This window comes from Bombyx mori, chromosome 13 (assembly GCF_030269925.1).
Source record: "Bombyx mori chromosome 13, ASM3026992v2".
Taxonomy (NCBI): domain Eukaryota; kingdom Metazoa; phylum Arthropoda; class Insecta; order Lepidoptera; family Bombycidae; genus Bombyx; species Bombyx mori.
Window position 1 is genome coordinate 5,260,623 of NC_085119.1, and position 25,753 is coordinate 5,286,375.

General features: G+C 36.5%; 1 long non-coding RNA gene across 1 annotated transcript in view; it reads right to left on the bottom strand.

Moving 5' to 3' along the window:
• The window catches only part of LOC134199950 (uncharacterized), a 44,872-nt gene extending 26,244 nt beyond the window's left edge, over positions 1-18,628 (bottom strand). The window contains exons 1-2 of the long non-coding RNA XR_009974646.1: positions 18,349-18,628; positions 13,505-13,618 (exon numbers count right to left, since the gene is read on the bottom strand). This is a non-coding gene — a long non-coding RNA (uncharacterized LOC134199950). The remainder of the gene's footprint in view (positions 1-13,504; positions 13,619-18,348) is intronic.
• Between the last annotated feature and the right edge of the window lie 7,125 nt (positions 18,629-25,753).

Here is a 25,753-nt window from a genome sequence, read left to right on the forward strand (position 1 = left end):
TCACCGGATCTTCTCAGTGAGTCGCGTTTCCGATCCGGTGGTAGATTCTGCGAAGCACTGCTCTTGCTAAGGCTAGTGTTAGCAACACTCCCGGTTAGAGCCTCGTGAACTCAAGGCTATCAGCATAGGTAGGTGAAAACAAAAAGATAGACCGACGTTCCGAATGTTATTGTTCGGAATTTATTACTATGCAAACTTAACTTGAAGTTGTCTTTAGCTAGATTCAGGCATCTGACAAATAGATCGAGTTCTATAATGGCTACCGCCACATACTCAAACGAGACGTGGAAATTTCTAGAATGGACACCCACTATCAAGTTTATAGTTTGTCAGATTACATCCTACGTATAATACATGCACGACGTGAAATCTGTTCACACGATTAATGTTAGGAATTAGAGCTAGAGTAAATGCTGAAGATATGAAAGGAAGCCTATATCCCAAGAGCAACATTTCATTATCCCATATCCATAAGCTAAAATCGGGTGATTTTAGCAGGCTTTTAGTAGGTTGAACTGTATGAATCTATAATGAAATCGAATCTTTTAATCTAATTTTCAACAACTACAACATTTGACTCGAAAATTCCTGTTTATTAAGTTTAAAAAAGACAAAGTTTTCAAGCACATTCCTTTATTATTAATAACATCTAAAGCAGTAAGCTATAGCTTAACCTCAGCTATTTTGCTAAGTTACAGATATACAAGATCCCACCGGACCACTGTCCGGTCCATTTCTGACGAGAATACTATTCCGTTACTTATATTAAAATTATACACCTACATAATTTCTTAAAGTCGGTGACGGCGTCCGCCGAACGACAGGTAAATCATTTAAACTAATAAAAATAAACTTGCCCTTAAATACCATTATAGTTATTGTGTTTTTCTTTGTGAAAAAAAAAGAACATTTTTAGTGACATCTATCGCTTGCCGTTATTCTATTAAATCTCAAATTAAAATAAATCTATAACCATTAACAGCACAAGATGATATATTTCATGACGTCATCATTTTAAATGTTATCGAAGCAACGCACCTAATATCAATCGAAACACTGACATTATTAGACGGTAAAATCCGAAACACGTTTCTGATATAAGACATCTATCACCCACGACTCACGACATATCGTCACAGAGCTACCCACACCGCATCATATAAATTCACGTGAATATTTCAACAGTATCCTACTATTGAAGGTCTATAGTTTTTGTATATACGTATTTATTCTTCTTAATTATTTAATAATAATGTGCTTAATGCTTTAATCTATTTTAATAGATCACTCAGTTTATTGCTAATAATACTGCACCGTGAAAAACTTACCGTATCTCTGAGAATTTCACTAAATACAAACGGTTGTCTAGAAGAGATCGCTTTTAGCGATATTACGCCTGTTGTGCAAATTAGCTTGCTGCCCGATATTCAACGCTAATTACGTTCTGATGTGTAATAAATTATACACTCTGCACGTAAATGAATGTTTGGAAATTACGAATTTGTTTGAGGCGATTTTTTAATATGAACATTAGATCTCCATATCTGTGGCCGTAGTCAACACAGAACACAAGATATTTGACAGATGCTTGAATCTCGCTTACGACATTTTCAAGATAAGCTTGAATTTAGAATTTAAACAAGCTCCGAACAATAACATTTGGACTGTCGGTGTACCGAGCAATATCATCCGCTTGGCGAAAGATCTTCCCTTTATCGTTAACTCCCAAATACTCAATGATCTGAGAATGTTAGTCGATTGACAACAGCAACTAATTAACAGAAGTTGTGGACTACGTCTGCGCTGCGAAAAATCTTTAGCTTTCATTGTCACGTGAGAATATGTTACTAGTGGTCCCGCAGTAGTCGAAATTCGACTATAATTAATTAGAATTGTAAGTTTGTACACTAATATTATTGTATTTTATACTTCTATAATCACAAATTTCACCAAGGCTACTCTATAAAAAGATATTAATAAAGACAAACAATATTTAATTTATTCTCAATTTGACAACAGACGTCAAGAACAAAAGTTTGACAATAAATAGTATGCATGCGTGTGTGTGCATCAAATACATGGTATGTAGTGTGTGTAATGTTTTCTTTATTGATTTAATGTATCTTTTATGCATTATTTTAAAAAAATATTAGCATTGCGCACTTCTTCTCTATATTCTCTATAAGTGTGGAAAATTTCATACTCCTCCGTCCGCGCAATTTTCGTTAAAAGGGATACAAAGTTTTTGCTTCACGTATTAATATATAGATACTCAACGTTCATTGATCGTGACCGCATTCATTGATATAAGCCAACCGAATGTACGATTATGCAAACAGTTTGAAGAGTGCCAACGGAGCCGGCGTTGCGACTTGACGCTCTATTTTCATTCACGTTTTAGTTCGTATTCTCCCACGGTTGTTTCAGTGGGATACTCGACGCATTACTCCGTTCTATTGTGACCATGATTTTCTAATTAACTAGACTGCGGTCATTGTTCAAAAAAATCAAGTATTTTTGGCACTCTTCGCATTTTTATGCAGATTGAATTTATGAAGCCAATTGATTGAATGTTAATTAATAAGATTGAATATTTTATTTACCTTCGTTACACATCCCAAATACTATCATAATAGATAACCTTTGTTGCAACTTCAAATTCTAATAGATAGACCCTTTTAATTTATACGTAAGTCCTAACCGAGAGGCAAAAAACATAAGCCTAAACTCTACTGGTGGTAGGACCTCTTGTGAGTCCGCGTGGGTAGGCACCACCACCCTGCCCATTTCTGCCGTGAAGCAGTAATGCGTTTCGGTTTGAAGGGTGGGGCAGCCGTTGTAACTATACTGAGACCTTAGAACTTATATCTCAAGGTGGGTGGCGCATTTACGGTTGTAGATGACTATAGGCTCCAGTAACCACTTAACACCAGGTGGGCTGTGAGCTCGTCCACCCACCTAAGCAATAAAAAGAAAAATAATAATAATACTTACTTAACTTCATATCGTCCATTTCATGGTCCACCTGTTTTACCATCTCGTAGTAGCTACTCTAATATATAATAATATGTGCCTTTAGTTATCTGTCTGACTCTTGTTCGTGACTGTTTCAACTTTCAACGCAATTTTCAATATCTTCCATATTTATTATTAATCTGATAGAATATCGAAGTAATTTTTCTTATTATGTTTGAATGAAATAGTATTGTTGAGAATTAATATATTAGGTGTGAACGAACTGTTCATTGTATTAAAGAAAAATATATTTCAGTAATTCTTTTGGCACAGTTTGTATGTGACACATTTAAAAGGCAAATTAAGCCTGATTTGTATTGTCTCGGTTTTTATTTGAAGCTATTCAAATCCTTCAGCTTTTACTGGTCGATCTTTGATTTAACTATGATACGATGGTTGCAAAACTTCACAGAATTATCCGATGGGTAAATTCGAAGACTTCCTGTAACTATTATCGGAATTTCGAAATATATAGAGGTAGCATACATACACACATCGAGTTTTATATAATAAAATATATAGAGGATTGACGTAGACACTGTTCTTATCGGAGGTTCACAATCTTACCTCCAATCCACTTATCTTCTGGTTCTTTATTCACCTAAACGGGGGTCATATCAATACATATCTAACGTTGTACTTCTGACTTAAAGTTCTACGAATATCCATATGACTGATGTTACTACTATGCAATACGGTCTTGGATTGACGAGAAGAATTAGTTGGAGTTAAGTTAGAAAATAAGGTGAGCACCATACTAATACCCACAGAAGATAGAAAGATATTGTGCTACGTGTTTACCGAATGTAGACAGAGGACGCCAATATCCAGCCAATATAAAAGATATCATGGTTACCTTACGATTAGGGATAGAAAGGGGCGCGTCACTTCCGGCGCAGCGCAAGGCGTACAGCACTACTTCCGTTCGAACGTCGCCGGATGCAGTTTGTTCCCTACTCACATCAATTATTACTTCCTTCTAGATATTTCCTTTATTAAAAAGACCGTTACAAAAGTGGATGAGAAATACAATTTATATTTATCACACAGAAACCGGTTGTTTTTATGATTACTGATTACAAAGATAATCATGGTACAGATTATCGTAATATTTGTAGATTACAGGTTTCTTAATTAGCATATATAAATAATACGTATTATTTTCTATTATTTTTACAATTGCGTCTACCTCGGTTCTTATATGAAATCATAGATCCTTCCGCGAAACATACTCTGTTTATTAATGTTATTCCATCTGTTTGTTATTCTCAGTATTGTATAGTGCTTTTTTTGCCTACTTATCTGTCAGTAGCTTCAAGGGATATTCTGAGCTCAAGAGATTCAGATTCAGAGGTTTTGCTACTCCTCTAACAAGAGTAGTGCTTCGCTGAATCTAGTTACCATCGAATCGAAATGACGAACTGCTGAGAAGATACGGCGAGAAACGCAATAGTGAAACTTGGAACGTTTGAAATCTAGATAGTATTGCACCAACTTATTAATGAGGATATTTTGCTTGGCTTGTTGTATCCAAACTGATTAAATCTGGCACACCGGAGTTTGATTTTTGTGTATATGAGTCGACTATTATCAAAGCCGGCAATCTGACTTTTGGACAATGATTGGTAAATCAGAAAAACGAATTATTGACTTTGTATTCCATTGGCAGTCACAAAACTCTTCGGAACGACATCTTAGATAAATAACAGGTTAACTATTAACCTTTATTTAATGCAGGTTTTGAACCGTATTCTTTGAAGGAGACGATTATATTCAAATCAATCTGAATTGACTTATCAATAATTTTTTTTTGTCCAAATGCACAGATTGCCACCTTTGATAATAGACGACTCATATATGGAATCCCTAATGTCGGCATTTGTTAGTATCTACAGTCATTGCGCCACTTCGAAAGGGCGGCACGACATGAAAACCCTCTTGTCGTGGCCGCCGGGAATTACAAACCCGATTCTGTAGACTGAATGGTAAACAGTCGACGTCGCCCTAAACACGTCATTACGGATCCTCCTGATCCATTAACGGTGCTTTTAGGTACCACAAGCACCGGTCACCATCCTCTCCGAACCCGCCGCTTGCGACGAAGGGCTCGACGAGCGAATTAACCCATAGACACAGCCCACTGAGTTACTCCCGGATTTTCTCAGTGGGTCGCGTTTCCGATCCGGTGGTAGATTTTGCGAAGCACTGCTCTTGCTAGGGCCAGTGTTAGCAATACTCCCGGTTTGAGTCCCGTGAGCTCACCTACATGTCAAGGAGAATCTGAAATAGCCTCTCAAGGCATCAGCATAGGTAGAAAAAAAAAGCATTTGCTAAGACACTTTTGTACTTAAAAGTCATAATATTTAAGTCCACTGCTAGTTCCAAAGTGAATACCAAGGAGATCCACCCAAATAAACTCATATAAAGAATACTTTATGATACTCGTATTAGGTATATTCACTACTGAGAAATCATGTAGGTAGTAAAACTTCGGATACCGAATCGATATTTAATTTTGACCACAATGACTGGATACATCGATATTTAGGTTCATTCTATGTATGTATGTAGGCATTGTAGTCTCTTGTTTTTTGTTAGTGTTATTTTTTCTTAAAAAGATTGGGACTATTTTCAAGATGTTTTTATTCACAGCAATAAAGCTCGTCAGTAGTTACTAAATCAAAAAAGAAAGGAAGAGAGAGAAATACAATGAAACAAAGAAGTTGAAGAATAGAGAAGAAAAGTATTCTACTACGTTGTCTTTGCCTGCCTATAAATAAAAAATAAAATGTAATCTTAGAATAATAATGTAATACAATTACCTACATAACATTAAACAATTGCTTACATCGTCACTGCGTTATTTTAATAAAATATATCTAAATATTAAAATAAATCACAAGACTGTTTCTATACCGGATCAATTATGTAATTTAAAAAAAATATTTTAATTTTGTCAAACGAAAATCGTCCGTTTTTCGTAAATAAGCAGAAGCGGTTTGGTAGTGAATTGTTTTGATTGTAACACGAGTCGGCAGTGTCGCTATCTCTCTCATATACGTGTGCGAATAACGTGCGAAGCAAGGACGGCTTGCGGAAGTGAAATAAGAATGAAAACGGGGTTCATTCATTGACGCTTCCGCCGACATCAATGGCCGCGCCAAACGCACTCCAGTTACGTCACGGTATAGAATACATAAAAGATTTATGAATACGTACACATACGTTTGTTTTTAATCAATACTGTGTTTAGATTTTCAATATTTATTAGGTTAATTCGAAATAAGAACTAATCACGAAAAATTAAACTATTAAATGTAACAACGTTTTTGTTATTTAATATTATAATTACTTTCTTGCCTCTTTCGTTTCACAAAAATAGAATTTTTGTGAAACGAAAAGAAATACGGTTAAAAAATGAACATTATTACCTAATGACTGATACCTAGATTGTCAAATGTAGTACATTGCAAATGCATGTTATGTTTTTACGTGACCGTGTAAAATGACAAATTCACATCACAGTACATCTTTTTATATGCTAACCGATTTAAATGATACAAACATTGATGACCTTGTTACTAAAGGTGAGGTAATCTAGGAAAATACACTGCAAAACTTCTTTATGTTATTCAGATTTAGAAATAGTTTAGGTAGATTTATAATTAGAATAAGTGAAATTAAAACACAGTCAAATGATACTAAAAGCAATGTAACATAAGGATGGTTTGCACTTATCAATACCATGATATTCTTAGAGAAATTACATTAAATTAGCCTTGTTTCTGTTAATCACTATGTCATTCAGAATCACATTGAAACTGGTTCAGCGAATGTGAAGATCAACATACCGAAACAGATAAAAACGATTTTATTAAAAAATATGTACATATATGACGTAGTTAGAAGATAGATAGCATCCGGAAAACATTAAGCATTTCAAAGTTTACCTACCGTTCTATTTTAGGTACTTTCAAAGTATGTATTTATTAATATAACTATTAGTAAGTAGTTTATAAACTTATTTAGTACATGGAAAGATTTTTTTCTACATATCCCATAGTCATAGTCATAAATAAATAGTCAGTGATAAATCACACAAGATTATCTGTACCACAAAGTGATAAAAGCACTTGTATACAATATGCGTCGTGCGATCTTTCCCAATGTGAGAATCGAACCCGCGATTCTGGACCCGATTGTCAGGGGCGCTGACAACTACGTCACCGAGTGATAAAACATTAGTATGATAAAGATATCAATCCTAAATGTATATATCTAAATTATAGGTAGTAGATGAAATTTGAGTTTTGAATGTGCTTTATCAGTTTGCATCATATTTTTGCATATAATAAATATAATAATCTAAAAATATATATATTGGTGATTGTTTCAGTGTTCAAAGCGACCCGACTAAGGTCGATTCGTCTCGATGGTCCCGTAACGTCATCAGACGTGTACGTACCATGTCTAAAAGAATCACATACGATTTTCATCCTTACTATGCACGTAATAACGTATAGAGAAGTTTTATCACCTGCGCTAGTTGGTTTGTACGTTGTGACGTAGCTCTGTGCTCATTGAGTAGTTGTATACGTTGGAGGGACCCCTCCTTTATCTTATTAATTACTCCCCCACCCCTGCATTGACGTCACAGACAGATTTAGACAGCTAAAACTCGAAAGGCCGTGGAAACAACTAAATTTTGATGTTTTAATGTATCGTAAACAATACTCATTTACATTTCTGGACCGAGAAGTACGTTGTTCCTCGCAGCTGTATATTAAATTTACTCTAAATATTAAGGCTCTAAATTTGAAATTCTCTTAAGTCGAGTAAAAATCTACTCTAGGCTGTTTTTCACTATAATACGTATTATCGGATCCTCCGGATTCACTTTCGGTGCTTATAGATACTCCAAGCAACGGTGGCCGTTCTTGTCGAAATTGCCGAATTTCGTTCGAAGTGCAATCTTATCCATAGACAGAACCCACTAAGTTTTTCTCCGAATCTTTTCCGTGGATCGCGATTCCGATACAGTCTGATTCAACGTAGCATTCACTCATTGCTCTTGCTAGGGCTAAGCTCGCCCAGTTTGAGTGAGAACCTCACCTACCAAGTCGATGTTGGAATAGCCCATCGAGACTACCAGATTAAGTAGGGGAAAAAAATATTAAGAAAATTAACTGTCATTAAATTGAGTTAGTAGCACCCTAATGGGCAAATTCGTTAATCACGTCAATAAGTTAATGTTATTTTATAAGGAACATAGTATTTAGTTGGTTAACAAAAAAAACAGTAAATCAATGAATAAAAGGTTAAGCAATGAAATTGTTGAACAATGATTATTTCGTAATTTTTAAGTTAAATCAAACAGAGTATCAGGATATAATTATTTTCATAGCTTATCTACAATAAACATATAATAGACATGAACAACAACCGTATTTACCGAAGTCAGTTAAACACTGGTGTTGTGAATGAAACAGTGTGCGTCCGGCGAGCGGCGAACGCGAATGGGAGCGGAAGCCCGCGGTTAGTCCACTTCCTGTTTCCTGCCGAGTCGAGAACGTCGTATGTGCAGCCGAGCGCGCCCGAGCGTACCCGAAGCAACACGAACAGTCACGGAAACACACGATCGTAGTCAATGCGCTATAGTATCTTCTGTATGATAATAATACTGAGCGAGAATTATTTAGTTGTTTAATTTTTAGAGCGGAATCAAAATGTTGTGGAATGAAAACAAACCACAGCGGTACCTACTGCACCGTAACTTAAATATTCAATCTGTTTTTTTTTTTTTTATTGTGCTTGGGAATTAAGGATATCAGGGAATAAAATGATTTTAGCAAAAAAAAGGGTTTTATCTTCATGCATTCCTAAAATTTATAATAAACAGTACACATATAGGCTACATCCAGAATACTTTTCTGTAAGATTCTATCTGGAATTCGTTTACAGAACCCGTCGCGTCGTGCTGTAGTATTTGAGTGAATATGCCATCTGTGAGCGTTATATTAAGATGTAGACATAATGATTGTATAACTACATATTACTACATTCAACACAGCTTTTTTCTTAGTATTGGTTATAACGGCTACACCCAAAGTTTATTTTATTGGCACATGTGGCAGAGTAGTATTAGAGACAAAACAGTTTGAGGACCGATGGTTTAGAATCTTTCTTAGTTATCGCTATTTTCTTAGGTTTTAGAATATAATTACACTAACCATTAATTATAATTCGAATGGTGCTAAAATAAACAACGCGATGAATAAATAAATAACTTTAGACAGTGTTTCGTGTATCTGTCATGAAAATTTAAAAAGTAATTATTTTGCACTGCTTAATATGTCTACATCATTTACGTCAAAATTTACTTAAATGACAATTATTACTAACTGCATAAGGTATATTTATCTGTTTATTAAAATGTCTAGATAGTTACGATACCTTAGTTTTCGTTTAGACAAAATACAATATGAAAATATTTGCGTAAAATAATTAAACATTCAATGTAGGTCATCACCACACGTATTAAAAAATAGAACGGGCCATTCATCATTCTTAGAAAGGTATTTAATGGGTTCGTTACCACGAATTTTTTTAGTTAGTATGACGTGTCTGTTTCGCCTTAATAGTCCGAAAAAGGATTCGAAACGAGAGGAGTAGAATAAGACGTAATAGCAGTCAAAAGTAATGTTTTATTTTTAGGGACTTATGTATGACGTACTCGGTCGCTTTATATGAATTGGACCTGTGGTACTCAAAGTTCAGGTCTGACGCACGCAAACTTAGAACTAAGAAATAAATACGTTTCAGTATTAGCGCTCTTTGTACCGAAATATTACCAGTGTGAATTAGTATGATTTGAAATCTTTTATCCAACCAACGGGAGGGAGATTTTGTTAATATTAATTGATGATAATAATTAATAATTAGTTAATATTAATTATATAATTTTTAAACGGTAGGCGGCGGCTTGGCTCTGACCCCGGCATTGTTGACGTCCATGAGCAACGGGAACCATTTACCACCAGGTGGGCAGTATGCTCGTCAGCCTGCCCACAATACAGCTTGGACAATAAAAAAAAAGGGATTCCACGGATGGTGAGTTAACTTCACATTACCTTAGGTAAATTATGGTTTGTACTATGAGGCTTTGAATATATCTCTATAAAAGCCCTTTTCAAAAGAAGCTTAATTTAAAGAAATTAAGGACCTATATAGGATACAGTTACAATTAAACTTCGATCGTCTAAATAAAAATTCTGCAACCTGACTCCATCAACACATGCATATATGAATTGCATAATCCTTATTCAACCTTCCTTCAATGCTGTCATTTGGGATAAAAGAAACAATAATCTGAAATTTTCTCACAAAAAAACATTTTGCGTGCGGCCCTGGGACGATGTGTTTATGGTAAGTTGGTATAGCTGCCGATTCACCCACGCAAGATCGCCCACGAGAAGCGCCCACATTCCTCCCTGGCCTCATCCTCCGTGGATCTCTCCGGCGGACGTAGTAGCGTAGGCTCAAAATTAACCACAGACCATCACTTACGTCGACATTCCTAATATTAAATTCGACATTTGCTTTCGCAGATAGATGTTAGAAAAGAACACAAATGTTGCGGCCGTAGAAGAATTGAAATCGTTCCTAAAATTCTAAGGTTACATTTTATGAAAACTACTTTTACGATTTGATCTCGCGTGTTTTAATGTCAATATTTCCGACATTTCCAATACTGGACAGTTTTCACGAACGGTTTTTTTTTTCATCAAAGAAGGACGACCTTACATGATCGTAAATAGCCACCATCGTCAATCACTCTTCAGTACATCGCTACATCAAGAATTTCAAGAGTAGAATAATTTACTCACTACCCGCCGCTTGGGTTTGCCACTCAGTCATACTCATATATGTACATTGTAAAAGCATCTACATAGTTTATTTTGAATTCGTGTTGAATAAATAATTCTTTTACGAAAACATGGCCTAAATATTCCGAGATATTCTTTGATAGTAAAAATACTTTCTTAAATATCGGCAGGCGAGTGTAAGACCAATTCGATTCTAAAGAAGCACGGAAATCCTACACGTATCTTGAGATATGACGTCGCATTACCAATTATAACACAAAACGGCTGCCCTCGTTAAACCGACACGCATGACTGCTTTTGCCTCCCCAATTGACCTTCCACTAGTCTCTTTATTTAATTTGAAAATTATCAAAGCATGTCCTGTCTATCTTTTGTTATATTCTATGTCATTATCCTTTTGCGTAGATCGGACGAGGCGCGGAGCGAGCGTCGGGTCGACTCAATTGCGTTGCACGACTTGTCTCCGCACTAACGTATAGAAATAATTAAAATGTACACATACATTATTCTACCTACTCGCAGCGATGAAGCAACATCATTAGCACTGCATATTAATGTCACGATTGTCTTTACAACGTTTTAATTGTTTGTGTTTGTCTTATAAAATACATATGCGATTAGCGTCTATCCGACTCTGTTCATAAAGGAGTGGTTTTTAACTACCTTCTATGAATCGACTTGACGATGTTTTCTTTATAAAAAATCGATCGGATAGTTGTATATATTGAAAAAAAGGTTCAAGGCTAAATTCATGTAAGAAGCTGAATTTTTGTTATCAAGCTACTTGGCCAATGTTAAAATCCCGCAGGCAGTTATTTATATTTATATTATTAATATGGCATACTTAGCTCATGTTCACAAACGACTTATTCGATGAAGGAATGTGATCGTCTCATAAAAACCTAACTCGCAAAGTACATTTAGTAAGTCCGCACGCGTAAAGACAACCGTCCTATTGGTGTCTTTTTTTCCCTTCCTATGCTGATAGACTTGAGAGGCTATTTTAGCTTCTCCCTCGAGAAACGCAATGGGCTATGTCTATGGGTTAAAATTGGTGTCGCGAAGCAGTCATGGAACTAACTTTGAAACGTGAGACTGTCATCATACAACTATCTCAAGTAGGAGTTATATAAATATAGCCTTCGGTTGCCACTTATGCAATTAAATGCCATGTACATATGTAATGGAGAAAAATTAAAAAAAACACACACACACCAGCCTTATACTTAATAATTAAATTTTCAATGGATACCTTGCTAAATAACAAATAATATTAGCAGAGAATTATAAGTGAACTCAAAAAAGGTTAAAACGAAAAAGTTTGTATTTTAAGTCTGTCGAAGATATCGATTGAACGAATTCTTTTTTAAAATTTGAAAACTAAATTTTTAACGTGAGATGTACGAACGTATTACGTACAAACTGAAACATTAAACATTTATAAGGCGGGTTACCTCACTTCGGTAAACGTGAGTCTACATGGCATCATTCTACTATTACGAAATCGTTTCTAGTCGACGTCACTATGAGTTTCTTCACACGGAAGGGGGTTGGAGGCGTCATTCTAAGGCAACCCCACGCTTCGTTCACCACGCCACCCCACCATTCATTCTTCCGCCGGTGTAGGTGAAGTTTTCTTGTATTCGAAAAGGATGACCTAGGTTTTCTCCTTTAAATTTTATTCTGTAGTTCAATTATTATTAAGTACAAGAAGTTTGGATTTTTTGGCGGGAGCGCGACGAGTGAAGTTAATATAAATTAAAATAAGATATGACTTAAAGGTCTTAGTTACCAGGTCATAAAATCCCTTAAAAAATATATATATTAAGTACAACATCCAAAAAATCACATGTTTGTTTGCACTAACAGAATGTACGTCGATTAGAACTATATACCTAATTTTCTTCTTCTCTTGAGATGTTCTATATTTCATTTTTGTTAACGTTAAACTTCGCCAGAATCAAATTTATCTAAAGTACGTATTTGTATACTTTTGACTCGGCGTTTACATTTTATTTATATTGAAAACAAAACTTAATCATGCATTAATCAGCATGTTATGAATTGAAATCAAGAACTATCAGCATAGGTCAATAATCCTGACGTTTTCTTTGACTTCAATATAACATCGTTCGTTAATACGACAGCATTTAGTTGAACGCGGTCATTAACCTTCTTCTTTGTGCTTAGTGCGAGTTTTTTAACGTTCTCGATAGCGTAAAAGTTAAGTCAATTTTGTATGCAGTTGGAACAGCGCCCCTAGCGGCAAACGTAGGCAAACGATCCCATTCCATACAAATATGACCTAACTTTTACGCTATCGAGAACGTTAAAAAACTCGCACTAAGCACACTTATCCCTAACCTAAGCGTAAGAATTTCGCTTGAGTTTTATGACCGGCCACCTATCTGATGTCAACCCTCCTTGGGTTATAACTCGATATATCTAATGGAACGCACCAAAATAAGGCAATTTTTCGGTTTATTATTTTAGTGATTCTTTTACTTCATCCGTTTTTGGTTGTATGATTTGCATTTTACATATTTTTATAGACATCTTTACACTAAAATTTAAATTTACAAATACCGAAAAAAAAACCTTACCCACGACGAATCAGTGGATCTGCGTAGTAGCATAATAATAGTTTCCTCTAACGTTCCTGGATTGCGTTTTGTAGTTCTCGGAATTCATAACGATAACAAAAGCGTGCTAGTTACCTGTTAACACAATAATTTTTGGGAATTATCTTTTCAATAACATAGATCGATTGACGAGCTAACGGACGCAGCAAAATACCGCTGTACATTCAAACATGAAGTGGAAATCTTAATTCTACTTTAGTAACCACTATCTAAAATATAACTAGACGATTGCGATAATAAGGCGATTGCATGCTTTTTTTTTATTGCCTTTGTAGGCAGACGAGCATACGGCCCACCTGATGATGAGTGGTTACCGTCGCCCATGGACTTCAGCAATGCCAAGGGCAGAGCCAAGCCGCTGCCTACCGCCCATGCAGCAGAGATGCGAATGTTGCGACGGATGTTTGGAGTAACGAGAATGGATAGAATACGGAATGAATATGTTAGAGGAAGTCTGAATGTGGCACCTGTGACAGAGAAGCTGAGAAGTGCGCGTTTGGTATGGTATGGACATGTGATGAGACGAAATGAAAATGAGGTTGGTAAGAAAATGTTAACTATGAATGTGGAAGGATATAGATGAAGAGGTAGACCTAAGAAGAAATGGATGGATTGCGTGAAAGACGATACCTAAAATATAACTATTGGCAAAAGAAGGGTAGGGAAACCGAAAAGACGATGGGCTTACGATATAATCGAATTAATGGTGAAGTAACTATCGGCAAGGACAGAGATGAGTGGAAAAGACTGAAGGAGGCCTTCGCCCGAGGAGGGGTCCATATCCAACAACAAAAACCAACACTCATTAACATTTAGACAATAAACAAAACATGAATAACTAACTAAACATTGATAAAGAAACACCACATTTGAAATGGAAATTAAGGATATGGAATCACTATCCAAATCTTAATACCGGAATTTTCGTAGCAGAATTGTGAAGAACGGTACCACCGATCCGCTCACGTGCATATCCTTCTCTAATTACTGGCGATAACTGCATAAATAAATAAAAAACTATGTTTTGTTTTAAATATCAAGGCTGTCCACTCTCGTTCGGCCCGTAGAACGAGGATATTTAAAGATCCTACCCGTAATAATGGCGCTTGCAACAACGTCACATACAACAACGATACCTAAATAAAAACTAAAGTTCATAGTAAACAGTTGTTTTTTTATTTTATTGCCGTATAGGCAGACGAGCATACGGCCCACCTGATGGTGAGTGGTTACCGTCGCTCATGGACGTCAGCAATGCCAGGGGTAGAGCCAAGCCGCTGCCTACCGTTTAATACTCTTCACAAGCCTCGTTTGAAGAAGGACATGTCATAGCGCTCGGGAAACACCGTGGAGGGGAGCTCATTCCATAGCCGGATGGTACATGGCCAAAAAGATCTCTGAAAACGCACTGTGGATGAACGTAGTGGCTCCAGGTAGTATGGATGAACTCTACTCCGGTGGCGGGCGGTGCGATTGTAAAAACGAGATGTCGGTATCATCTCGAACAATTCCTCAGAGCACTCCCCATGGAACATACGGTACAGAATACAGAGGGAACCGAAGTCCCTCCGCAGACCCAGAGGTTCCAAATGATCCGTAAGAATGGGATTATCGACAATCCGAACGGTTCTTTTCTGTATGGAGTCAAATGGAAGTAGCTGGTATTTGGGAGCCCCAGGCCAGAGGTGGGAGCAGTACTCCACGCGAGGCCGGACCTGTGCTTTGTAAAGCAAAAGTCATCGTCCAAGCGTGAAGTACCGCTTCGCTCTATTGAGGACTCCCACCATTTTTGACGCCAACTTGGCTTTGCCCTCCAAATGACTCCGAAATTGGACATCGCTTGAAATGTCGACCCCAAGTATCCCAATACTCTTGGAAGGTTGTAGGGATACTCCTTGGAATTGCGGCGCCATGACAAAGGCGTCTTTCTTCGCAGTGAACGCGCAAACCTGTGTCTTTAACGGGTTGAATTGAACCAAATTCAATTCACTCTACTCGGAGGCTCGCCCCAGAGAGTTCTCCATGTTCGATAATAACAGTGTTTACAGTCTAAAAGACTTCTTAATCAATCCTTTCGAATTTTAGCTGTAAATAATTTAATCTACAGTGTGCTTAGTGCCAGTTTTTTAACGTTCTCGATAGCGTAAAAGTTAAAATTGTATGGAGTTGGAACGTTTGCCTATGTTTGCCGCTAGGGGCACTGTTCCAGCTGCATACAAATTTCAGGTAACTTTTACGCTATCGAGAACGTTAAAAAACTCGCACTAAACACACAGATCTCATTGTTCATGTTTAGAAATCGTACAGAGTATAGTTTTCTTTATAATTATTATGAGGCCAGTGGTAAAGGCCGGCAGTTTGAGTCATAACACTATGAATATAAATTGAGAAGATTTATTTAATGAACGAAAAGTTTTTTTTAAAATAAGTACTTAAACGTTAGGTGCACGTTCAATGTCTTCATACAAAAATTATTTAATGCGTATGAGTGCTGGCAACATATTAGAGACAACAACAATTCTATTTAGATTTCGAATATCCAATATCTTTTAGAAAAATACTGACTTCGATCGGAAATCGAAACCGGACCTCGTGGTTATAATCAAAAACTCAAATAACGATTCGATAAAAGGATTTTTAAAACGATTAAATTAGATAATTATTAGCATTTTTTTTTAGCATATGTTTTAGTTTAACAAAAATTATTAGAGCACACTCAAGTTTTTACTCTAGAAGACGTCAAAGAAACTATAATGAAAGTTCGAGTCATTGAGAAAGAGGCGCGGTGGCGCTGTGTAGCGGGGTAGGGGGTGCGTAGGTAGGCAACCACGCAATGAGTCCGCGAGAAATGAATGAAACGAACGCCGAAGCGCGTCACTACGACTGACTATTTCAAACACACACTATGATAAATGAGGTTTTAAATACATGGTTTTTTTATCTATATATTAATACGGGAAGCAAAAACTTTGTACCCCTTTTTTTTACATAGTGTAGTTTTAGCGAACTCAGTGATTATATTAAAGAATTTTAATAGTGTTTGACAACAGAACCATAATAACGTTTAAACTTATATTTTTTTCTATTATTAAATTCATTATAGTCGAATTTCGACTACTGCGGGAACACTAGTATATAAATTAACTTTCAATCGTCCGCGGCTTAGAGTTAAGGCCCCGGTGTATCGGGCAGTGCCTATGTCGAAGTTCAAATAATAATTTGATAGTTTTTTTTCTCTCAAAGGAATACGGACTTAGCATATGGCGGCACGAACCATTATGAAGGCCACTATGAAGATAGGAAAGTGAGTCGTGTAATAAAAACCAAACTGGAAAAATAACTAAATTTATAGGCTATTCTACCCGTCTATAGCAATGAAAAACCTTATTGAACTCAGAAGATCGTACATATCAATGCTTAAATCAATCAATTGTCTGTACTTAGTAATACTAACATGGTATAGTACGTTGAAGTGTTGTATTTGAACAGCGTTTAATGTGTCATGAAACGAATATCAATGTTTTACGGGATGCAGGATGCGGGCTTCTCGTATCTCGCCGCGCATGTCCGGTCGGACGTCGCCGTCCGCGTCGCGTGCGGACGTACGCGCGACCGACACCGACACATCCGATCATCCTGGAATTCAATAACGTGATCCTCCGATTTCCTTTATTGCAGCATTTCAATTTTAGGAAACGAAATTCAATACACGAACCCTTATACAACATATATAAAAATGAATTGCTGTTCGTTAGTCTCGCTAAAACTCGAGAACGGCTAGACCGATTTGGCTTATTTTGGTTTTGAGTTATTTGTCGTAGTCTAGAGAAGATTTAAAAGGTAGATAAATATGAAAATAGTCGGAATTAAATTAAAATTACAATTTTGTTTTTCTTTGATTTTGTTTGTTTTAAGTTTATTTTATACAGAAGTTTAGGTCTTTTATTTATCTATTGAGGTACTACGAAGCCTGCCGGGTCAGCCAGTATAAGTTAAAGTAATGTTCTTCGAGTATTCACGTCTAAGAAGAGCCAGCTAAAAACGTGTGTAACTAACTAACACTGGCTGATGGCACGTAACTCGAAGCTTTCCACTGACAATAAGCCCCTAATCTACAAAATGATCCTGAAGTCAATATGAACGTATGGATTGCAACTGTGGGAAAGTGCATGCGACTCCAGTTTAAAATATCATACAAAGAATGCAGAATGGCATCTTAAGAACCATAGCATACCATGAAGCCATGAACATGAGAACTGTTAAGGAAGAGATAAGGTTGACAGGGACTAAGTACAGAACTCGACTGGAAAACCACCCAAATACGCTAGCTAATGCGTTGACAAAAGTCAGTTACATCAATCGACTGAAATGTCATGATATACAGGCAGTATAGGTGCAGATGGCAGGTGATAGATTATGATTAATAAGTAGTCTCCTAGTGAGGAACTTCTTCGACGCGATGGCACACGCAACGCGTCTACTCATAGTCCAGAGCTGATAGCACTACCGGTGGTAGGGCCTCTTATGAGTCCGCGCGGGTAGGTACCACCACCCTGCCTATTTCTGCCGTGAAGCAGTAATGCGTTTCGGTTTGAAGGGTGGGGCAGCCGTTGTAGCTATACTTGAGACCTTAGAACTTATATCAAGGTGGGTGGCGCATTTATGTTATAGATATCTATGGGCTCCGGCAACCACTTAACACCAGGTGGGCTGTGAGCTCGTCCACCCATCTAAGCAATAAAAAATTAAAAAAAAGATTAGCACAAAAAAACTAACTAACAAGCTTTTGTGATTAGTAGCAGTACCGGCAAAAATCAATGAAATAGGATACAGTGCTGGCTCCCACAAGTCGACCCACGCAAAAACTGGTTCGCACCAAGACGTTTCTATTGAACTGCGACAGCTGCGTGCTTAAGCTCCGTTTGCAAGCTCGCCCGACGCCGAGAACTTAACGGATCCGATTGTTTCCGTGGCTGCGAACATTTCTCTACATGAGTGCGACAATGAACGAGAAAAAAAAATGTATATCCCAGACTCTCGCGATTATTTAACGATTTACGAGTTTCGATAGCCGACTTAACCTACTAGGTGTATGGCTCTAATAAAGAATAATAAAAAAAAAAACGGTCACATTTTACATGATATCGATGACTCTATGTTGTAATAAACGTATTGTTAACGAAATGTACAAATGTCTCTTGAATCTCTGGTGGTAGCACCTCTTGTGAGTCCGCACAGATAGGTACCATCACCCTGCCTATTCCTGCCGTGAAGCAGTAATGCGTTTCGTTTTGAAGGGTGGGGCAGCCGTTGTAACTATACTGAAACCTTAGAACTTATATCTCAAGGTGGGTGGCGCATTTACGCTTTACATGTCTATGGGCTACAGTAACCACTTAACAACCAGGTGGGCCATGAGCTCGTCCACCCACCTAAGAATTAAAAAAAAATCTCTATGACTGGCTCATTTCTTCAGTAAAATTTTCAATAGTTCACATATTATTCATATACAAATTTTCTATAGCGAACACTCGCTGTGGCGTGTGCGATAAAGCCTCACCAAGAGTTAAATGATAATTTCTCAGAATTTTTTAGCCTACTTTTAATTATTTCTATAATACATTTATAACATAAAATTATAATTTAGTCTAAATCTAGTTGGGTCAAGTAACTAATCACACATTTTAGACCAATATGCAATACCGTCTCTACCATAAGGGCACACGGGGCCCGTGCCCAGGGCCCCCATTCTCAGGGGGCCCCGAAGGACCGACAATTTCTCTCACACATTTATTTTCAAAACATTTTTGTCGGGCACATTTCACTTTTTTCACAAATCACTAATCTTATCAGAAGGTAATTACAAGGCATATACTACGCCATTATATCGATGACTGCGCCTATTCCTACTGTACTAATTACATAATAATATTTCCGAACGCATCCTACCTAATTTACTAAGTACACCATCTAAGTTCATCATCCAAAAAACCAGCAGCATTCTAATATCATTAATGACATATTATATCATACTGTATTTGATTACCTACAATAAATGGTCATACTCAGTAAAAATTTTTTTATTATAATTCGCTTTTTTTATTTTCCAAAAGGGCCCCAAATTCTTGTGTGCCCTAAGTCCCCAGCCTAATTTAAGACGTCCCTGCCAATATGGTATTACACAATTCAGTTTAAACAAAATTCGGGTTATTTCATTAATGTGTTTGTTATTGCGCGAAATTCCGCTTTATTAGGAATTTGAGGCATTCCCAATAACAGGTCATATATGGAAAACGTGATTTCTGTTTTAGGTTCCGTGCATAATTCTCTGACGTCACAGTTTAATACCAGATATTATTGACATGACAGGTCAGTAGCATCAACAAGAATACGTTCGGAAAAGAACTAAAGGGTAACCAACACCGGTTAACATTTTCAATTCAGTCTTGTCCGAAGTATGTCATTAGAATAGAAATTTATGTAATTTATACCTTTATTTTATAAAATCAACAACGCTCTATACATTTTAGCGGTCATAGCCGTTTATAAAAAGTCAATGAAAAGATTCAAGCGCTTTTCTGCGGTATGATATACTAAGATTAACATTTTTGCTTATACTACATTGTGGTTATGAGAACTAGGTGAGAGGCTATATTTCTAGACGTTTCCATGGTAGGTAGTGAATTAAATAACTGGTGTGTTTGAATGGTTCGTGCGTAGGTCACGAAATATCTGGCGACAGTCTGACTCATCTACCCACTCGTCTTATTCGTCGAGTATCGATTGCGAGAGTCATGTACCTACGCAGTTTTCGTGCATAAATAATAAATTATAAATTTGTATTAACGTGGAAATTTTAATTAGAAACGGTTTCGTTTTTTTAAATAAATAAATTACTGGGAACAAATCACGCACGGTCATCCGCCCCCAATTTAGGATTGCCCTGTGTTATGGGTACCAGAGACTGATAAAGATATTTATATATATTTAAATATATACATATATAGATAATAAATAGCTTGACAAAGAGTAAACAACCCTTCACACAATGTTTGCCCGATGTGGGGATCGAACCCACGACCCTCGGCGCAACAATTACGGTCACTAAGTACTCATCACCGAGTCAGCCAATTATAATCCATTTAGTCTGGTTTTAATGATTATAACATTGTATCCTGCCTCTTTCAGTTATTTAAACATTGTCTATAAATGGACTGATTTAATACTACTATACTATGGTGGAAACAAAGCGCCTTAGACTCTCCACTCAGCCTGAAACCAATCTACGAAATTTAATATTTTAATCAACATTTAACATCCAAACAACATTTTAATTTAACATACAAAAGCTTACTTCGCTAACTAAATCGACTTAGACAATAAATTCACCACCCAGAGAACTATGAATACATTTATTAAGCAAGTGCCCTCTCAGAATGCATACCTTAATAATTTACAGTCAAATAATATGAAAATCAATGTGCTTAAAGCAGCAGGTACATTTATCTATTGACGAAGAGACGTTGAATTTTAAAACTTTCAATTTTTTATTATAATGAGACGAATAAAAAGGTGTTGTGCCATTGTAAATGACGTCAGAATTCGTCGTGGAAGTCACTTCCTCTGTGGCATTTCATCTTTTATTTATGCCTTTTGATTGATGAAGCGAAACGTCGTATGTGAATGAATCGATTTATGATTAAGCGGACACTGTTTATGTGGCTACTTGACGTCAAGAATTCCAAATAGGATATGTATTTAGATGACTGAATTTTATTTCAATGCCGATCTGTTAGTGGTCACGTTATCTAAGTCCGCACTTTATTTGTCAACGTTAAAATTCTGGCCATTAAATATTAATGGACGGGGGTCAATTTATTTAGCTGTGAGTCGCGAGTGGATATCGCAATTGTATGTGTGTATTTTATTTGTTGATCTGTCAAATGTGATGTTTAATTCACGCAAGCGGCTCTGATTAAGAATTTAACATATTAAGGGACCGGTTATATTCTTTTTTGTTTTATTTTCATTGCTTAGATGGTTAGACCAGCTCACAGCCCACCTGGTGTTAAGTGGGGCCCATAGACATCTACAACGTAAATGTGCCACCAACCTTGAGATATAAGTTCTAAGATCTCAGTATAGTTACAACGGCTGCCCCACCCTTCAAGCCGAAACGCATTACTGCTTCACGGCAGAAATAGACAGGGTGGTGGTACCTACCCGCGCGTAATGTTTGGCACTTGGTAGCCGGCGATTACACAAGAGCTGGTGTTTAGCTCAGCAGATAGTTTCGTTTGTAGACCCGCTTCCTGCGCTATGATGTCTATTCAGTATTTTTCTAAACTCAGCTCCTATCCAAACCACGTTATTAATTATACTATAACTTGACATATTTATTTGACACCGTAGCTAATAATGGTATTCTAAAAGTAATTTTGTTACGAAAATTACATTCCAATACTTTGTAGCAATCCTTGCGATAATGATGCCATTAGAAAATTTGATCTCAGTGAAATGAGTTTAATGTATTGATTTTTATTATTCAAAAGTTAAAGAATGAAGGATTTATTCGAAACATGCAACGATTGATTGCACGGTACCAACTTCATTATTTTTATTCCCAACCTATTCGCTGGTAGCCTCAGGGGCTATTGTAGATACGCGCGGACGTGCTACTTATTATTAAGTTATCGTCAAGTAGCGCAGAAGATATTTGAGGAATGCCTGAATCGCACTAACAATATTCTCAAGATAGACGTTTTTCTTTTTTCCTACCTATGCTGATAGCCTTTAGAGGCTATTTCAAGTTCGCCCTAATGTGTAGGTGAGCTCACAGGGCTCAAACCGGAGAGCTGCTAGCACTGACCCTAGCAAGAGCAGTGTTTTGGAGAATCTACCGCCGGATCGGAAATGCGACCCACTGAGAAGATCCGGCGAGATCAGTGGGCTGTGTCTATGGGCTAATTCGCTGGTCAAGCCCTTCGTCGCAAGCGACGGGTTCGACGAGGAGGGTGACAAGGCATGCGTTAATATAAGTTCTATAGCACTGTCGGTCTGTCGAGAAGCTCCACCCGCTCGATGGAAGATCATCTCTTTGTCGATTCCTCCTCGAATTTATTTAATATATATTTTAGCGGTAGTTTATTAACGATCCAATATACCTGGAACTTCTGGCTCCTTCAAACGAGGCTTGTGGAGATTATTAAGCGGCAGACAGCGCCTTGGCTGTGTCCCTGGCATTGCTGAAGTCCATGGGCAACGGTAACCACTCACCTTGTGGGCCGTATGCACGTCAGCCTACAAGGGCAATAAAAAAATTAAAAAACTCCTCTTAGACACTTCTACGTAGTGTTCAGAATTATCAGCTGGCTGCTACAATAGAAATCTTAAAAATGTTTGAAAACTACCAACTGTAATGAGCATTGACTGTTTAACGAATACGTTGATTCGAAATTTCACAGAACTGACGATTTCGATACTTAAACGCTTTGTGTACACAGGTTTATGCATATATCGACGCTGGACATGCAAATGTCCATTCTTCATTGTTTGATAATCTCACTCGAATGAACGTATCAATATTTCAATTGTTAATTCCCGAGTCTCGGTATATTTTAATGTGTTAGAAATACAATAGCGTGTGTCACGGCATCGGAATGTACGACTGAACGAAAGTTCGCCGTTCTGTATTTTTTTTATTTTAAGGGGTTCTTGCTGTTTACTAATTTTTATATTATTATCTTCTTAGTGCTGTTTGTTTGCATCATCATTTATTATTTCCATACTGTTGATGTATTATGTGTATGTAAGTATATTAGTATGTATTGTATATAAGTATTTATATTGGTATATAATTGGTATATATTTTATATAATATGTAAACAGTATATATTTTGTTTATTGTATGTATATATTTTCCAAAATTTCTATAAATTAAACGGTTGTCGCTTTTAGCGATAAGACCGCCTATTGGACAAATGTATCTGCTTTTTTTGATTGTTTTTTGAATGTAAATTGTGTTTTGGTGTGCAATAAAGTGTATTCTCTCTCTCTCTATACTTATGTTTTAAATTACTGATTTATCTCATGGTGTTTGTTTGAAGTGTCGACCGCGACTAAAGGGATCTCTTGTGTTACCTTAACCCTTTTTTTTTCTTTTTGTCTAGATTAGCAGACGCGCTCACGGGCCACATGGCTACCAGTCAAGAACCTATAGATATATAGCGATTTCCTCAGCATTCCTTGAAGCAAGAATTCAATTTTTCTTTTTTTTTCTAAATCGTAATCGAATTAATAGAAAGATTCCTTCGATATTGGCAACCCAAAAGAAAAGGAAGTATTTTAAGATCATCAGCATTATTATCACTAACGGGTTCGCAGGCTGATAATCTTTCGTTATCATTGCCTGTCTCTGTGTAGTTTTAACGCAAAAAAATACGAAATTTATTAATTTTTCTTATAATCACACCACCGTATAATTATGAACATTTGTTTTAAATCTAAAATGATAAAATGTCGACCAACAAAACATTGGAAATATTAGAAGATAGGGCCTCAACGTTGCGCTTTGTATATTCCAGATCTTATGGTTTCCCAGGCAACACCTGTCTATGCCCAAAACGTTTTTGGGGCGTCCTTATTGAGATCGGGGTGCAATCGGGTTGAATAACAAAGCAAATTTAAAATTAATCCAACTTTTTCTGCACATTTTCAAATGTTTACACCTTTACATTCGATTTTATTTATCTCCTTTATTCCTATCATTTACACCAATATTGCTACTAGTAAGTATTATTCAAAATGATTTTTTTTTTTACCATACGAACGCTCCCGTTTGTATGCTCGGTCACACTTAGATACTTTCCCATTATTTGTGTCTAGTAATCATATCTTAACTTATTTGACTTCTAGTATGTGAGATCATATGCTATTAATGATCTAACTACTTTTAATTATTCACTAAAATACAATGACGTAAACATTTTTCTCATCAAACAAGATTGTGTAATGCATCGCGGGCAGTATAATGTTTCGCGGTCATAAATTCTTAGAAGGTTGAACGCAATCCAAAGAATATCGAACTGGCCACGCGAGATGCATATCGGGCCAGAGGTCAAGGAATGTGCTTGATAACTGGACAGATTTGACAGTGAAATAGCGAGCTGATGCAGTATACCTACATCAATACGGAAGACTGGACTCCGGTATCGTACATAAAGTACCTACTTCCTTTAAGATTTTGTTTTTGAAATACATAATTATATATGTAGGTATATATATATATATATATGTAGGTAGGTAATTATTATGTAATAAATAACAAAAACACCGTTTGTATTTTTGTTATTTCTTACATTTTAATATATTTTTTTGTTACACACTAGTTGTTGTGCCGTTTCGGATAACATATCTAATGCTAAAGTGGGAACATTTTAAGCATCCAACCTTAGCTTTTCTGACTTAAGTGCCTAATTTAAAAAGCGTTCGCGTTAAAATGAGACCAAGGTATGCTGCTCGTAAAACCTGCCTTACAAAATAAAAGTAATGATTTATAATGAAAAGATTGACTTGTAGAATAAATACCTACTACCTACTTAACTAAGATTCAAAACGTGTTCCTTAAAATACTGTATAGAGTGCTGGGTAACGTTCCACAATGGCAGGTTTGGTCACAAATCAACTTCACAAAGCTAGGAATGATCAATCTCTTTCGTATCATAGGTCAAAACGGAGCTCAAGTATTTTATAAGGTGCATTTTTTATCTTAAAACATCACCTTTCTATGAACCGAATGCGTTCGTCTGGTTATACATCACGGTTGACACAATACAGACGTAAGTATCTAATTTGAAATAATGTGGCTTCTCTATTGGATTCTTCCTTTACAAAATATCTCGCTGGAACTATTTTTAATAACGAAATTCAAAATGTATTGAACGTTATGCATATGAATATGGATTGAAGAAAAGCTATGATCATAATTGAATAAGTCCATAATAGCGAACTTGCCGAATAGTTTTAATGCTTGACATGACTGGATTTAAAAAAAAAACAGTATATTTTTACTTCTTCCAAACTAAAACCTGGATTATTTTCAGAGATTATTATTATTAGTGTATTTTTTTGGTAGTAGTAACCAAAACAAAACTAAAGTATTTAGCTCATTCTGCTTATAACAAATTTCTAATACTAATCTCTGGCAGGCCT